General features: G+C 47.1%; 1 pseudogene; it reads left to right on the plus strand.

Moving 5' to 3' along the window:
* The first annotated feature begins 3,375 nt into the window (after positions 1–3,375).
* Positions 3,376–12,306, plus strand: LOC136169540 (pregnancy-associated glycoprotein 2-like; annotated as a pseudogene).
* Positions 12,307–18,651: the final 6,345 nt, after the last annotated feature.

The following is an 18,651-nucleotide window of genomic DNA, read 5'->3' on the forward strand; positions in this document are numbered from 1 at the left end:
CCCAGCACACAGGATTCTCCTTATATGTTTGTTGGATAATATAAAGTATCTTGTAGATGCCTGCATCACAGTTTTTCTAATACTGAAACTGTGCAATTGCAATTCTGCTCCAACCTAGATCTGTGACAGAGACTGGCATCAAAGGTGCCCCTGATCTGTGCGAATGTCCCACTACTTAAAGCCACTCATATGTCACTGGGTTGCCCCTTAAGTCTTCACTTTGCTATTTGACTTCTTTTCCTTCTAGCAATCCCCTCTCCAACTGAGGACAGCCGTGTACATCTTATGACATTTCTAGGAAGACCACGTGAGATCACAAATATCTAGCATGGCCCCTAGATTTACTTTTATCACATTATTAGCAGTATTTTGTGTCTAAGTTGGCAAGAGATTCACTACTCTTAGTTTAGTTTAATTTTTCAGCTAAGCCTCAAGGAAGAGATTACAGTCAGTTCAGTTCAGTTGCTCATCATGTCAGATTCTTTGTGACCCCATGGACTGCAGCACGCCAGGCCTCCTTGTCCATCACCAACTCCCAGAGTTTACTAAAATTCATGTCCATTGAGTCGGTGATGCCATTCAACCATCTCATCCTCTGTCATCCCCTTCTCCTCCTGCCCTCAATCTTTCCCAGCATCAGGGTCTTTTCAAATGAGTCAGCTCTTCACATCAGGTGGCCAAAGTATTGGAGTTTCAGCTTCAACATCAGCCCTTCCAATGAACACACAGGACTGATCTCCTTTAGGATAGACTGGTTGGATCTCCTTGCAGTCCAAGGGACTCTCAAGAGTCTTCTCCAACACCACAGTTCAAAAGCATCAATACTTCGGCTCTCAGCCTTCTTTATGGTCCAGCTCTCACATCCATACATGACTACTGGAAAAACCATAGCCTTGACTAGACAGACCTTAGTTGGCAAAGTAATGTCTCTGCTTTTTAATATGCTGTCTAGATTGGTCATAGCTTTTCTTTCAAGGAGTAAGTGTCTTTTAATTTCACGGCTGCATTGGCAGTGATTTTGGAGCCTAAGAAAATAAAGTCTGCCACTGTTTCCACTGTTTCCCCATCTATTTGCCATGAAGTGATGGGACCAGATGCCATGATCTTAGTTTTATCAATGTTGAGCTTTAAGCCAACTTTTCACTCTCCTCTTTCACTTTCATCAAGAAGCTCTTTAGTTCTTCACTTTCTGTCATAAGGGTGGTGCCATCTGCATATCTGGGGTTATTGATATTTCTTCCAGCAATCTTGACCCCAACTAGTGTTTCATCCAGTCCAGCATTTCGCGTGATGTACTCTGCATATAAGCTAAATAAGCAGGGTGACAATATACAGCCCTGACTGCTCCGTTCCTATTTGGAACCAGTCTGTTGTTCCATGTCCAGTTCTAACTGTTGCTTCCTGACCTGCATACAGATTTCTCAAGAGGCAGGTTGGGTGGTCTGGTATTTCCATCTCTTTCAGAATTTTCCACAGTTTATTGTGAGCCACACAGTCAAAGGCTTTGGCATAGTCAATAAAGCAAAAATAGATGTTTTTCTGGAACTCTCTTGCTTTTTTGATGATCCAGTGGATGTTGGCAATTTGATCTCTGGTTCCTCTGCCTCTTCTAAAACCAGCTTGAAAATCTGGAAGTTCATAATTCACATACTGTTGAAGCCTGGCTTGGAGAATTTTAAGCATTACTTTACTAGCATGTGAGACGAGTGCAATTGTGCGGCAGTTTGAGCATTCTTTGGCATTGCCTTTCTTTGGGATTGGAATGAAAACTGGCCTTTTCCAGTTCTGTGGCCACTGCTGAGTTTTCCAAATATGATGGCATATTGAGTGTGGCACTTTCACAGCATCATCTTTTAGGGTTTGAAATAGTTCAACTGGAGTTCCATCACCTCCACTGGCTTTGTTCATAGTGATGCTTCCTAAGGCCAACTGGACTTCACATTCCAGGATGTCTGGCTCTAGGTAAGTGATCACATCATCATGGTTATCTGGGTCATGAAGATCTTTTTTGTACATTTCTTTTGTGTATTCTTGCCACCTCTTCTTAATATCTTCTGCTTCTGCTAGGTCCATACAATTTCTGTCCTTTATTGAGCCCATTTTTGCATGAAATGTTCCCTTGGTATCCTTAATTTTCTTGAAGAGATCTCTAGTCTTTCCCATTCTATTGTTTTCCTCTACTTCTTTGCATTGATCACTGAGGAAGGCTTTCTTATCTCTCATTGCTATTCTTTGGAACCCTGCATTCAAATGGGCATTTCTTTCCTTTTCTCCTTTGCATTTATCTTCTTTTCACAGCTATTTGTAAGGCCTTCTCAGACAGCCATTTTGTTTTTTTGGCATTTCTTTTTCTTGGGGATGGTCTTGATCCCTGTCTCCTGTACAATATCGTGACCCTCCGTCCATAGTTCATCAGGCATTCTATTAGATCTAATCCCTTGGATCTATTTGTTACTTCCACTGTATAATCATAAGGGATTTGATTTAGGTCATACCTGAATGGTCTAGTGGTTTTCCCTACTTTTTCAATTTAAGTCTGAATTTGGCAATAAGGAGTTCATGATCTGAGCCACAGTCAGCTCCCAGTCTTGTTTTTGCTGACTGTATAGAGTTTCTCCATCTTTGGCTGCAAAGAATATAATCAACCTGATTTTGGTGTTGACCATCTGGTGATGTCCATGTGTAAAGTCTTCTCTTGTGTTGTTGGAAGAGGGTATTTGCTATGACCAGACCATTCTCTTGGCAAAACTCTATTAGCCTTTGCCCTGCCTCATTCCATACTCCAAGGCCAAATTTGCCTGTTACTCCAAGTGTTTCTTGACTTCCTACTTTTGCATTCCAGTCCCCTATAATGAAAAGGACATCTTTTTTGGGTGTTAGTTCCAGAAGGTCTTATAGGTCTTCATAGAATAGAACCACCCAACTTCAGCTTCTTCAGTGTTACTGGTCAGGGCATAAGCTTGGATTACCATGATATTGAATGGTTTGCCTTGGAAACAAACAGAGATTATTCTCATTTTTGAGATTGCATCCAAGTACTGCATTTCAGGCTCTTTTGCTGACTATGATGTCTACTCCATTTCTTCTAAGGGATTTTTGCCCACAGTAGTAGATATAATGGTCATCTGAGTTAAATTCACCCATTCCAGAGATTACAGTAGTCTCTCTGTATTCTGAGAATTTTCCAAGTCAAATACCCACAGAGACTGATAGAGGTAAATATTTTATGGAGAGGTTCATATTTCTTATCAGATCCACCACTAGCCTAAAGGGGACAACTAGGGCAGGTCAGAGCATATATAATTAGGAGCTCTTGGTCACCACTGCAATCTCAGAACTTGAACTTCCCTGAGTACTTGGACCCAGGAAAGAAGCATGAAGTGGCTTGTGCTCCTCAAGCTGGTGGCCCTCTCAGAGTGCATACTCATGTAAGTATGGGGGCTGTAAGTATCATCATCTGTCTTTCTGGGATTTCTCTTGTCATCCTCTCATTCTTCCACCCATCAGGGTTAGAAGAGAAAGTAATCACTCCCTGGCAGGCTTCAACTTTCACCGATTGATGAGAATCTTGTCATGGGCACCATGGAGGGCAAGGTTCATGGGGCAGGACTGCAGGATTGCATAACTCTGGGAGTACCAGTCACATCATGATCCATATTAAAACAGCACTCCTTGGAATTGTTCAGTGCATGACCTGTGCAGCTGTCGGTGCGGTGCTATAGAAAAACATTTCTCCTGCATTTGCTTCTAGGTCTTCTCTCTGCTCTCCCTCCTCTGCTGTGTGTATGTGTCAGGGTCTTCATGTGTGTAGGCTCCAAATGGTCATCTGGTTTACCGCAGATTACACAACAGAACCTGTATGCAGACCTAGGTCTTTGACATGTCTTTGCATGGCATTCTGATAAAAGGTGACACTCATAAAACAGCTTGGAAAATACACAGTGCCATTACAATGCCAGATACAACAGTCATACCTGATTACTGCCATTTCTTTGTTTCCTTTTCCCCATGCTCAGTGAAAGAATCCCTATAACGAAGATAAAGTCCGTGCAAAGAACCCTCACGGAAAATAACTTGCTGAGAAGTTTCCCGGAGCAACAATCTTATACCCTGTCCCAGAAGTTGACTCTTGACCAGAATTTCTCATCTCATCCCCCGAGGAACCTCATGGACGTGAGTGCATTGGGAGAATGGTGCTCCACAGCGCCCCCCTGGTGTTCTGGTCTAGAATTGAGGCTCATCTGGGGGTGCCAGGTGGTATGTTGGGGCTGGGGCTCCTGCAGGAGGCAGAAACAGTGGGGAACAGGGACCCCATTCCCAGGGGAGAAGGCACTCAAATCCTCAACTTTTGGTCTGTGTTAACTGGGACCAATTACGACCAAGTGGCAGGTAAACATCCATTTATGTACCAAAGATGTGGCATTAGTTTGAGGAAGACTGTTCTTTCTGAAACAAATGAGCCATTCAGTTACAGATGAAGGGTGAGCCATCTCTGATCAAAAGGTAAAGCCAACTGAAAATCAAATGTGAATCTCCAGACAGAGAAAATTCATCCTCCAGAGATCCAGAAATGACACTAACTTACTGAGTCCCTAAAGCATGTGACTCCATAAAGGTCTAACACTATAGTTACTGTTTTTTTTTTTTTTTTAATAGGAGCTTTTCTCTTCTTCAAGAATGCATGGGAAAGCCATGAAATTCTCCAGGAAAGAATACTGGAGTGGGATGCCATTTCCTTCTCCAGAGGGTCATACCAACCTAAGGATCAAACTCAGGTCTCCTACACTGCCGGCAGATTCTTTACCACTGAACGACCAGGGAAGCCCATATAAGCAAGGCAGAGAGAGACAAAGATTGAATACATGTCAAAGAAGGGACCACTTTCATGTTTTTCACAGGACATGCTCTGAGTTTAGCAGGGGTGGCCTGTAATGACATAGGAGGGCCACCTGGAGAAGGAGGCGCTAGAAAGTGAAAGAAAGTGAAGTCGCTCAGTCATGTCTGACTCTTTGCAACCCCATGGACTGTAGCCTACCAGGCTCCTCCATCCATGGAATTTTCTAGGCAAGAGTACTGGAGTGGGTTACCATTTCCTTCTCCAGGGGATCTTCCAGACCCAAGGATCGAACCCAGGTCTCCCGCATTGCGGGTAGACACTTTACCAGCTGAGCCTCCAGGGAATCCCAGTTTTTATATATTAAAAGGAGGTGCTAGGCTGGGCCTTAAAGAAGGAAACTGAAGAGCTTCTCAAACGAAGGGACCTCTGAGCAGAAGCTGTGAGGAGGGGCAGTTGGAAGTGATTTCAGGCCCTGGGATGCCCAGAGGGAGGCAGGAAAATGGGAATCAAGGGTGACCAGGCAGCCAAGTCTGCCCCAACCTCCACCCCTGGCCCCTATATATGACCTACATTGGCAGCATCACCACTGGAACACCACCTCAAGAGTTCCGGGTCATCATTGACACCGGCTCGTCTGACCTGTGGGTGGCCTCTGTCTACTGCGAAAGTCCCTCCTACTGTGAGTGCCTGCCCCCCACCCATCTTGTCCTCCCCCGCTTTCTCCATCCTTGGCACCTGACAGATATGGGTCTCTCGTGTTGGGAGCTGCATACCGGACATATGACCCCAAGATGTCCACCACCTTCCGATGGAAGTGGAGGAAATTCAACCTCTACTATGGCTTTGCAAAGATAACAGGAGTTCTTGCCAGTGAAACTGTTCAGGTAACAGGGGAACCAGGGGCTGAGTCTGGGCTGGTCCTGGGAGCAACCACTGCCTGCAAAACAGATGCAGGACCAGCTGGGAGGGACTGTCTTTCTGAAAGTCCCCTCGTGTCTGGTCACTTGCCCAGCAGGGCCCTATCCCTGGGGAGACAGCGCCCCTGCTGACACACAAACTCCCAAAACAACGAACCCAGAGAGGGGCTTGGGGTGTGGACCCGCATCTCCATTACCTAAGGTGCATTTTGCTGGAGTGGGAAGAAGGGGGAATGAAGCACTCCCTTTTATATTCACAGGCTCTACAGGGCACTTTCATGGTAATAACTTGTTTTATCCTGCAACATCCCCAGGCAGGAGGTACTATTATTAGCTCAGGATAAAGACGAGGGACGTGAGGTGTAGAGAGTGAGGGCCTTGCCCAGCTCATCTATTTTTTAAGTTGGAGCTTGACTGTCCTTCAAGACGCAAGTAACTGTGGGATTTGGGGAAACGATAAAGCTGATCTGGGGCCCCTGGGGCAGCACAGGGCTTCAGGTATCCAGGCAGGGAAATCAGGTGTCACAGGTGTAAGATGGGCCTGATAAAAGGGTTCTCACTCTAGGGGACCTTTGAGACTAATAAAAACTATGGCCTGTCACACACACACACACACACACACACACACACAAAGTGCCTGAGTATGCTCCCCCTGTGTTTCTCTGCCTCGGTCTCTCTCTGTCTCTGTCTCTCTCTCTGTCACACACACACACACACACACACACACACACACACACACACACACATTCACACACAAGTGTGCACATCCCCAAAAGCCTGCTTTCCAGGCAGAATTTTCATTAGAACCCAGCCAGTGACATTGCATAATGGCTTCTGTCTTCCTGGGCACATATAGAATCCGCAATGCATTGCAATGAATTCAGTTCATGTTTGTCATCAGATCATGAAAGTGAAAGTGTTCATCACTCAGTCTTGTGACCCCACGGGCATAGCTCGCCAGGCTTCTCTGTCTGTGGAATTCTCCAGGCAAAATACTGGAGTGGGTTGCCATTTCCTTCTCCAGGGTAACTTCCCAACCCAGGGAAAGAACCTGGGTCTCCTGCACTAACAGGCAGATTCTTTACTGTCTGAGCCACAAGGGAAGTCCATCAGATCATAGTGATGCCAAAGAGAAGACTAGTCTGGTCTCTATTCTTTGTATCCTTAGAGGGGGGCCATTCAGTCCTGTCCTGAGTCTGGTTGCCCCACCTGTACAGAAGACATGAGACCAATTTGACTCACTCAGATGGTGTTTGCAGGAGAAGCAAGTGTTGTTAAAATCCACAGCCCCACACAAATGAAAGCCCAATTCCTATCCCAGCTTGTCCTACACATCTGAGGCCGCAGTTCTTCTCTGCGGTGCTAGTGGCATTTGCATCAAACAGCCCAGCCTCACTTCCCAACCCTTTACATGGGAACACTCTCCTGTCTCACAAATCAGGACAGCTGTTGCCAAGAACCAGACATCTGGCCTGACCAAGAATAAGATTGTTGGGTTCCTGGAAAATTCACCTTATGATGGTATCCTTGGCTTGGTGTTCCCCAGCCTCACCAGGCGTGAAGCCACCCCTCTCCTCGACAACCTGAGGAGACAAGGAGTCATTTCTGAACCTGTCTTTGCCTTGTTCATGAGCAGGTAAGTCTGAGCTGGACAAGCCCTTCCTCCAAACAAGCTCTAAGATGCTTCCAGTTGCATGAAAACGTGTAGGCCACCTCATCCAGTAGATTCTTGAGTGATAGTCTAGCCGAGGAGAACTTCGGCCCCAGGATCTCAACTGGCTCCATCACTGGGTTTTTGTCAATAAAAAATGGTTGTGTTTCATTGGAACACAACCATTCTCATGGATTCAAGGGTGCAGTTTGGTCCAGCAGGGTGGAGGTAGGAGGAAGAGAAATAGTCCAGGATATGGCTGGAGGAAAAGGCAACAGGATTTGCTGATGAATTTGATGCAGAAGGAGAGGGATGGCGAGAATGTTTCCTTCCTCACTAACATTTCACTGGGAACCCAGGACAAGCTACAGAATTTGCAGGAGTCAGCACAAAATGAAAATGTGAAATCCCTTGCTAGAAACATATTAGGAATTTTAAGGCAGGGAGAGTGGAGGTGGGTGGCCTGCTCAGCTTGAAGTCCCATGGACAGCACAGGTCACAGGCAAGAGAAGTCAACCCTGAGTGAGACTGAACCCATGTTCTTAGCTCCCTCAGACATCAGCTTTCCTGAAAAAATGACAGGCTAGACAAAAAGAAAGCCTGACCCCTCCAGCAAAGAGTCCTCTGAGGGTATATCTGAGCATCCAGGTGGCTGGAAAAGTCCAGGCCCTCTTCAGAAAGATGGGTGGTCAGAGCCAGGCCTGGTTGGAGCCAGGCTGCCCAGCTTCTAACCTCTTCTGTGACACTCATTAGATGGGGACCGACCCTGGTCAGGTACGCAAGCTCTCCAAGCATCCGTTTCCCCATGTGTAAAATGGAGACCGTAGTAGTGCCTCTGACGGGTGAAGAAGCGCAGCCCTCAGACAGTGGCTGGTGTTGCCCTCCTCCAACGAGCCCCTTCTTCCTTCTCTCTTCAGCTGGCCGCAGAAGAGTAGCTTGCTGATGCTTGGTGGGGTGGACCACACCTACCACAAGGGACCTCTCAAGTGGGTACCGGTGACCCAAGCCCGCTTATGGCAGATAACCGTGGACCGGTAAGCCTGCCCCTCTGAGGGCCACCGCAAATGATGCTGCCACACATGCACATGGACACATACAGACACACACAAATGCACTCACAGTCACACACAGACATATGCTCCACATGCATGCACACATAAAAACACATACAGAGGCAGACATATAAACACACACAGACACACAGATGCACACAAACACACACACAGGAGCACACACCACCCATGGGTTCACAGTTGCCCCAGAGCGCCTGATCAGGCCTCTGACCAGGGTCCTGAAAGGGTCCAGAGAGGCCTGGGCAGCTGGGGGAGGGCTGCATTCCTCTGCTGTGAGGTGGGGAGCCTGGTTAGAGGACCCTATAGTGTGGTGAAAAGAGGATCAGGGGGAATTTCACCAACCTGAACAGGGTTGTGTTAAGATGACCTACTGACCAGGGCCACCCAGGACCTAGGGTGTGCTCACGACACAGAATTGCCAGTTGAAAAGCTGAGAAAGTCCTGAAAAACTGAGAAAACTGGTCTCCTCAGAGAGAAGTTACACAACAGTGGAGAGAGTTTGGCTGCAGTCTTGACACCTGAGAGCAACGCATAAAAAGAGACACCCCACCTAACCAGTGCTACTTGCCGCCCGAGCCGGACACACAGCGGGGCTGGGGCTGTGCCTGAATCAGGAAGCTGGGATCCAGGCGTGGCCTGAGAACAAGGGGCGAGAATTGATGGGATTCTCTGTGATAGCCTCAGGCCAAAGCTCACCTGCTCTTTGGAGGCCCCTGGGTCTGCTCATGCTCCCCTGGCAAGGATCTCAGGGTTTGAGCTGAGTGAGGGGGCAGTGCTGGGAGACAAACTCTCCCAGGGCAGCCTGTGTCTCCCCCACCACCACTCTGACCATCTGCTGCCCTAGAGACCTCCATCTTCACTGGATGGGCCAACTCATCATTGGTGAGACACCAGATACAGGTCTCTGGGTGTTCCTCATTCATTCATTCAACAAACCTACATTGTGCCTCGCCTGTGTGCTGGGCACTTGAGGGAGGCACTGAGGATCCAACTTGCCCTGACATCTAGTGAGGCAGACGTACGTGAAACAACATGAAGTGAAGTTCCCACACAGTGAATTACCACCTTGGTAGATGCTAGACACGAGGAAGGGTCTACAGAGTCTGAGCAAGACAGGGGCCTGATCTAGTCTGGGGAGAAGACTTTCCTGACAAAGTGGCAATTAACCTGGAAGATAAGGAAAAATTAGCTGGACCAAGGGGATGGTGTCTTCTAGGAAGGGCACCAGCACAAACTCAGGCCCTGAGACATGAAAGAGCCTGGTGCCTGCAAGAACCGAAAGAAAGTTAAAAAGATGATGTGACCAGAGAAAAGGAAAACTGAGTCAGGCTAAGAGCTGAAGGGCTGTTCAGGAGACAGTCAGCCAGGGGGCAGTCACTGAAGAGACTTCAGGGTGACCCTGGTGCCCGCTTTGTCCCTCCGTCTCTCAGCATCTCCATAAACAAAATGGTGGTTGCTTGTTCTCATAGATGTCAGGTTATTGTGGACAGCGGGAGCTCAGTGCTGGCTGGCCCAACTCAAGTGGTCCACAACATCTTCAAATACATCAACCCCAATCCCAAGGAGAAAAACCAGGCAAAGGGTCATGCTACAGGATCATTCTTGGGCTCCCCACACACCAAGGATCACCTGGGCCAACCTCTCTCCTGCTTTCTGTTACAGCAATTGATTTCATGTGACCAGGCCAAGACCCTGCCTCCTATTAACTTCACTATCAATGGCATGGACTTCCCAGTGTCCCCTAAATACTACATCCAGAAGGTGAGGGGATAACTCTGGGGGCTGGTTCCCAAATTTGGGATTTGCAAGAACTCTTGGGCTGCTGTTGGGAGGAAGAGGCCCTCTACAGGCCAAGCCACACCATGGCAGATGCTGCTGAGCCCCTGTGGCTGGGCCAGTGCCTCCCACAAAACCAACCGCGTGAGAGTAAAGGGCAGTCTGGGACATCCCTCCTCCTGCAACAAATGTGGAGACACCACCCCGTGCTGGCGTGGTGGGAGTCACCAGGAAAGGGGAACACTGAGGGCCTCAGTCCTCACAGAGCTTGAGGTCAACCAGAGACCTCAGATGCAGAAACATGGAAAGTCAGCTCTAGCAATCCCTGAAATAGAGCAAGTGACAAGAAGGATGTCTGGGGACAGTCTCATTGTGCTGTCCCACCATAGGGGTTAACAGTCTCCCCTTCCCAACTCGAAAGTCTCCAGGTGGAGATCATAAATTACATGCTTACCCTAGAACTTTGTTGCAACTTCACACTCTGTGAGTTGGGGTACCGACCCCTCTGTAGGGAGGTTGGATGCTAAGGTGAATAAAGGGAGCACAGTGACTGCTCAGCCCTGGCACAGGGTGGAGGCTTCATGTCAGCTCCCTGTGGGAGTTCAGAGCTGGCTGATGGAGTTCAAAGGAGGCTTTGAAGAAGAGAAGGAATTGCAGTAATTCTAAACACCCCAGCCTCATGGAGGAGCAAGGGAGCCTGCTTGGGTTGAGGTAATCTATATCAGATTCCTTACAAATGGCAGCCCCGGGGACTATGCAAAGTGGTCCAGGGGCAGATGAGGGGTGATGTGGGCTACAGACTGGGGGAGCTTCAGGATAAGTCACCCAACCCAGCCTGGAGTGGCCGAATAGTGTGAGTGTGGGACCAGAAAGATTTCCTAGACGACCTGAGCAAGTATAAAGAATGCATTGTGACGATGCTATTTACAACGGGTAACCAACAACAACCTACTATGTCGCACAGGGAGCTCTGCTCAGTGTTATGTGGCAGCCTGGACGGGAGGGGAGTTTGGGGGAGAGTGGGGACATGTCTATGTATGGCTGAGTCCCATGGCTGTTCACCTGAAACTGTCACAATACTGTTAATTGGCTATCCTCCATTAAAGAGTTAAACATTTTTTTAGAAAAAATAATGGGTTGTGGCCAATGGAGAGATAAACAGGCATTCTTAGCAGAGAAAAAAAAGAGAGCAGGAGTCGGAAGGAAAGAAACAGCAGTATGTGAGGGGAACTATGGGCCATTCTTGTTCTTTGTTTAAAAAATACATTGAAGTGGGACTGATTTACAATGTTTTGTCAATTTCTGCTCTACACCTAAGCCACTCAGTTTCATATATATTCAAATATATGCATGCTGCTGCTGCTTATTCACTTCAGCTTGTCTAACTCTGCGAGACCCCATGGACTGTAACCTGCCAGGCTCCTCCATCCAGGGGATTCTCCAGGCAAGAATACTGGAGTGGGTTGCCATGTCCTCCTCCAGCGGATCTTCCCAACCCAGGGATCGGTCTCCTGCACTACAGGCAGAATCTTTACCACTGAGCCACCAGGGAAGCCCACAAATATATACCAACTCTTTTTCATATTCTTTTCCATTACAGTTTATCATGAGTTACTGAAGACAGTTACCTGTGCTATACAGTAGGACTTTGTTATTTAAATATCAAATATTAGTTCGCATCTGATAATCCCAAACTCCCAGTCCTCCCCTCCCCACACCCCTCTGTCATGGCAACCACATGTTTTGGCCCTTCTTGTTCCTATACCCTCACTTCTGCAGCTGCTATGAGAGCCACTTGATTCTTCCCAAAGAAGGGGAAAAAATGGAAAAGCTCTCTGCTCTGGATATTGAGGGGGTGGCAGGTAAGTGCTCACACTGGTGTGTATTTCTGTCTCCCCCAGGTTTTTGAGGACATCTGCTTTGTCAGCTTTCAAGGGGGCACAGAAGACATGAGTCCCTCAGACACCTGGATCCTGGGTGACATCTTCCTGAAAGCATATTTCAGTTTTCGATTGGGGAAACTATATGATCGGCCTGGCTCCCTCAGTGTAAATGCTGGGCTGCTTCAGATATCACTCAGGCCCACTCCAAAGACACACTCACACATAGGGCACTCCCTCCCAGGGATGCCAAGGCACTGGGTTTGGGGCTCTGCAAGCCCTGCCCTCAGCAGAGAATAAAGGATTTCATCTCAATGGAGCTCATACGAATGGCTGCCTCTCTTTGAGTCAGGAAGATACATCACAACCGGGGAGGATCTAGAACCAAGTCTGAACCACAAACGAGAGGAGCCCAACAGCCCAACTCCAACTAGCTTCAAGAAAGGGGAGACTTACTGGAAGGAGACAGGGATCCGGGACACAGGAATGAGAACAGATCCAAAGATTTCAGTGACTGGATCCAAGAAATCAGAAGCCATCAGTTCACTCTTTCCCTCACCCTTTCCCTTCTCTCTTCTTTGATTCTCTCAGCCTGACAGCTTTCTTCCCTCAGGTTTCTACACCTAGTGAGAGAGTTTCAAGCTGCCTGCCTCACGCCTCTCTCTAAGGCAACTAACCAGTAAGGAAAGAAGCTCAGAAGACATCAGAGTTCAAGGGAGGGCTCTGAATGAACCATCTCAGATCATGTGTCCAGTCCTGGACCAAGCATGCTAGCAGGGGCACGGAGTCTTATAATTGGCTTAATTCGTCACCAGGCCCTGCCCGCAGAGCATGTGATTGACCGGTTCCTCATTAACAGACCCTGAGAAAGAATCATTTTCTTCTTTTCTTATCCTTCCCTTCTTTCTTTCTTCCTTCTCTCCTCCTTTAATTCCTTTCTTTCATTTGTCTCCTCTGAGCATTCACCTCCACAGAGCTCACAAACCTAGGTGTGAGAAAACTTCAGATTCCTCCAGGGACCACATCGGTCAAGAGAACGACAAACCTCAAGATGTCTGGATGGAACTCAGATCAATAGAATTCAGTTTCATGCTCCCTTCATGGCTTAGTGGTCAAGAATCCACCTGCCAATGCAGGAGACATGGGTTCGATCCCTGTTCCAGTAAGCACCCACATGCCGAGGATCCATTAAGCCCGTGCACCACAACTAAGGAGCCTGTGCCATAGAGTCCAGAAACCACACTACTGAGCTCACGTGCAGTCACTGCTGAAGGCCACATGCCCTAGAGCCCAAGCTCCGCAACAAGAGGAGCCACTGCAACGAGAAGCCAGTAAATACATTCAATTGGAAATAAGACAATGGGGTAAAAACCCCAACATGGTCATTTACTGTGCAGCACCCTACCTAACTAGGACTCACTTCTAGGATTCACTTCATCTGCAAAATAAGCTCATCACCTAACTTGAAGTGTACCCAAAATCTCATATGTTTACAAAGCCCCAGAACACTGCCAACAGAACACAGCAGCAAAGCAAAAAGAATAAGAGCTACTGCTACCCTAAGGAACAACAACAAAAAAGGTTCCCAGATGAAATCTACAAAGAAAATTTTCTGCATAATGGAAAATACAAAGGCACCAAGCCAGATTTCTGAGATAATCTAGGGGAGGGGAAAGCTTTTCTGGGGATATGACTGTTCCAAGTTCTCATTTCAGGATCCAGTCTTTCTCCCCAAGTGCTAACTCCCAGGCCTGTGCAGAGTCGCAGCTTTGGACAACAGTCAAAGTAAGTCTTCTTTCCCAAGTCCCTCTGTCACCACCACCAGCAGCTCTAGGGCTGACAGTCACAGACCTCACAGGTTTAGCATCTCGGGTGCACCAGTAGGAAATGGGACTCCTGGGTAAGAGGCAGGCAGCCGATGAAGAGGGTGGAAAAGCCCCCAGCCAGCAACAGTATTACTGGGATACTGCTGGAGTGAAAGGAAGTGAATGTGTGAAGTTTCCAGAGTTGAGGGTGGACATTCCCAGGGTTAGTGAACCCAGACATTGGTCAGCTGAGAAAGCGCTGACTTCTCTCAGGGGCAGAAACACTGAGGTGTAGAGTCAACTTTGCCAGTAACACACAAACACACACCACTGCTCTTGGAACCCAGAAGGAACTAGCATACCTTGGAGATACACAAACACCCATGACCTTTGTACCCAGCAAGCCCAGAACTAGGGGTTGGTCAGTGATGCTGGGAAAAGGATAGGGCCAGGAGCAGACCCAAGGCTGAAAAGCCACATCCTCACTGCCCCGGGGTGGGGTGGGGGACGGACGGTGGGGGGAAGTGCACAGCTCAAAGGGTTACAGACCAGACCAGAGCATCCCTCGGATCCCACTCTGCTGATGGATCCCCTGGCAAGTCAGACCCCACTCTTACCCTTCTCTCCCCACCTCCACGATGGGCAAATTGGCTCTAGGCTCATCAGAAGTATGGCAAGCAAGATGCTCAAATACAGGGCTCAGGGTGAAAGGCGGTGATGAGGAGTGGCATGGGACTGGAGGCCAGACTGGCCCAGGGAGCTTGGGCACTGCCTTCTCTTACTGGCCCAACTGCGAAGGGCACGGACCTTTAGCGGGTCATGTGCCCGTCGTGCCCAATCCCAGCCTCTGCCACGTGAGGCGCGCCAGAAGCGTCTGCCGGCACTGCCCCCAACCCTGCCCTCGCCCCTCCCGAGGTCCAACTCACCTACCCCTGGAGACCACTGGTTAAATCGCAACCCAAGCCCACACTTCCGGTGACCACAAACATGGCGCTCACCGGATGTGACCTCCCTCAAATGTTCAGGCACTATAGAGCTGGGGCTCACGTCACTACTCTGAGGCAGATGGCCTTAGAAAAGAGTGCTCCTCCTATGTTATTTCCTCCAATTTTCCCCTTCCAGCTCTTTTCAGCCTCCCCACCCATTATGACCCTCGTCCCCTATCACTTGCACCTATTTCCCTAATACCAGGCCTCCATTTCCCTAGTTTTCCTTTTCAGAGGAAATGAGTGAGAGAAATGAAATGAAAGTGAGAGAAACAGAAGCTAACTCCTTACTCTCCACATACATTCACTGAACACCTGTGCTGTTAAGACCTGTGGATGCAAAAGTGGACACACCACCCCCAGATTCAAAGAAGTCACGTTCTTGCTTGGGATGTCAGAAGAAACAAGAGATCTCCCTATTCTAGCCATCTCAGTCCTTCAGATGACTTTGATCAGGAACGGAAATTATTAAGGTAGGAATAAGCATCTTGTTGCCGTGCTGTGCCAAGTCGCTCAGTCATTTCTGACTCTGTGATCCCAAGGATTGTAGCCCGCCTGGCTCCTCTCTTCATGGGGATTCTCCAGGCAAGAATACAATAGTGGGTTGCCATGCCCTCTTCCAGGGGATCTTCCCAAACCTGGGGTCTAACCCAGGTCTCCCACATTGTAGGCAGATTCTTTACCAGCTGAGACACAAGGGAAGCCCAAGAATACTGGAGTGGGTAGCCAATCCCTTCTCCAGGGGATCTTCCCAAACCAGGAATCAGGATCTTCCCAAACCAGGGGTCTCCTGCATTGCAGGTGGATTCTTTACCAACTGAGCTACCAGGGAAGCCCAATCTTGTTTTTACCCACTTCTAAAAACTGTTGGTTTAGCTCCTCAGTACTGGATCTTGCTACATTGGTAGACTGGATGGAGAAGTGATGTGAACAGAAGTTAGGAAGGTGAGTGGGTAGGTCAGAATGTGAGGTAACAAAGACACAATATTTAAAAAGCTGACTTATTGAGAGAGACTTGGGACCTAAGTTGGAAAATCACTTTTCAAAACAAATTAGACCATGTGGTATGCATAATCCCCAGTTCAGACTTCAGATCTCTATAAAGACTTTGTTGTTGTTGTTGTTGTTGTTGTTGTTGTTTGGAACCCAAGTCAGATCCTTCTAGCTGTTTTTCAGTCCTGGTCCTTCCTCCTGGGTCTCACACTATGGCCAACAGTTCAGTGAGTTCAATGGACAATGGTTTTGTTCTCTGAGCCTTCAACTAGCCCAGTGTCTAAGGGCCCTTGTATTAGATCTTTCAAAGACAAGTCAAAGTTGCCATTAGAAGCTGAAGTACACCAAAACCAGAGAAAATGTAACATCAGATTATATTGAAGTGTTCTGTACCTGCTCTGCCCTCTCCAGCATCACACTGAGAATCCTGCAAGTCTAAAGAGCCCCACGGGTCTCTAGAGGTGACCTTTTTATAATTTAATTTTTATTTCATGTTGGAGTATAGTTGATTGTGGGGCTTTCCAGGTGGCTCAGTGGTAAAGAATCCCCCTGAAATGCAGAGGACCAGAGTTCGATCCCTGGGTTGGGAAGATCCCCTAGAGCAGGGAATGGGAACCCACTCCAGGATTTTTGCCTGGAGAATTCCGTGGACAGAGGAGCCTGGTGGGCTATAGTCTATAGGGTCGCAAAGAGCCAGACACAACTTAGCAGCTAACTATACTATACTATAGTTGATTGTGTTAGTTTTAGCTGCACTGGGAAGTGATTCCATTATACACATACATGTATCCATTCTTTTTTAGATTCTTTTTCCATACAGAATACTGAGGAGAGTTCCCTGTGCTATACAGTAGGTCCTAGTTGATTATTTATTTTATATATAGTTGGGCGTGTATGTTAGTTCTAAACTCTCAATTTATCCCTCTCCCACCTTTTCACTTTGGTAACTATAGATTGTTTTCAAAGACAGTGAATCTGTTTCTGTTTCCAAGAAACCATTTCTGATGAACTGAGATGAGTTCTCGGCTTTCAAGAAACCATTTCTTGAAAACAAGAAACCATTTCTGATGAGCCAGCTGGAGAGCATGTGTGCTAAGTCGCTTCAGTCATGTCCAACTCTTTGTGACCCTATGGACTGTGGCCCTCCAGCTTCCTCTGTTCATGGGTTCTCCAGGCAAGAATACTGGAGTGGTTTGTGATACCCACCTCCAGTGCAGGAGTACATTTCCTCAGTGAAGATCCTTTCACCCTAGCATTTAATCCTCTCTGTGCAAACACACACACACACACACACACACACACACACACACAATTTCTTTTCCTTTTCCCTTTAAAATGCTTTTATTTTTTTTTTCATTTATTTTTATTAGTTGGAGGCTAATTACTTCACAACATTGCAGTGGGTTTTGTCATACATTGACATGAATCAGCCATGGAGTTACATGTGTCCCCCATTCCGATCCCCCCTCCCACCTGCCTCTCCACCCGATTCCTCTGGGTCTTCCCAGTGCACCAGGCCCAAGCACTTATCTCATGCATCCCACCCGGGCTGATGATCTGTTTCCCTATAGATAATATACATGCTGTTCTTTCGAAACATCCCATCCTCACCTTCTCCCACAGAGTTCAAAAGTCTGTTCTGTACATCTCTGTCTCTTTTTCTGTTTTGCATATAGGGTTATCATTACCATCTTTCTAAATTCCATATATATATGTTAGTATGCTGTAATGATCTTTATCTTTCTGGCTTACTTCACTCTGTATAATGGGCTCCAGTTTCATCCATCTCATTAGAACTGATTCAAATGAATTCTTTTTAACGGCTGAGTAATATTCCATGGTGTATATGTACCACAGCTTCCTTATCCATTCGTCTGCTGATGGGCATCTAGGTTGTTTCCATGTCCTGGCTATTATAAACAGTGCTGCGATGAATATTGGGGTGCACATGTCTCCTTCAGATCTGGTTTCCTCGGTGTGTATGCCCAGAAGTGGTATTGCTGGGTCATATGGCAGTTCTATTTCCAGTTTTTTAAGAAATCTCCACACTGTTTTCCATAGTGGCTGTACTAGTTTGCATTCCCACCAACAGTGTAAGAGGGTTCCCTTTTCTCCACACCCTCTCCAGCGTTTATTGCTTGTAGACTTTTGGATAGCAGCCATCCTGCCTGGCGTGTAATGGTACCTCATTGTGGTTTTGATTTGCATTTCTCTGATAATGAGTGATATTGAGCATCTTTTCATGTGTTTGTTAGCCATCTGTATGTCTTCTTTTGAGAAATGTCTGTTTAGTTCTTTGGCCCATTTTTTGATTGGGTCATTTATTTTTCTGGAATTGAGCTGCAGTAGTTGCTTGTCTATTTTTGGGATTAATCCTTTGTTTGTTGCTTCATTTGCTATTATTTTCTCCCAATCTTAGGGCTGTCTTTTCACCTGACTTATAGTTTCCTTTGTAGTGCAAAAGCTTTTAAGTTTCATTAGGTCCCATTTGTTTATTTTTACTTTTATTTCCAATATTCTGGGAGGTGGGTCATAGAAGATCCTGCTGTGATTTATGTCAGAGAGTGTTTTGCCTATGTTCTCCTCTAGGAGTTTTATAGTTTCTGGTCTTACATTTAGATCTTTAATCCATTTTGAGTTTATTTTTGTGTATGGTGTTAGAAAGTGTTCGAGTTTCATTCTTTTACAAGTGGTTGACCAGTTTTCCCAGCACCACTTGTTGAAGAGGTTGTC

The sequence above is a fragment of the Muntiacus reevesi genome, chromosome 5, assembly GCF_963930625.1.
Source record: "Muntiacus reevesi chromosome 5, mMunRee1.1, whole genome shotgun sequence".
NCBI lineage: Eukaryota > Metazoa > Chordata > Mammalia > Artiodactyla > Cervidae > Muntiacus > Muntiacus reevesi.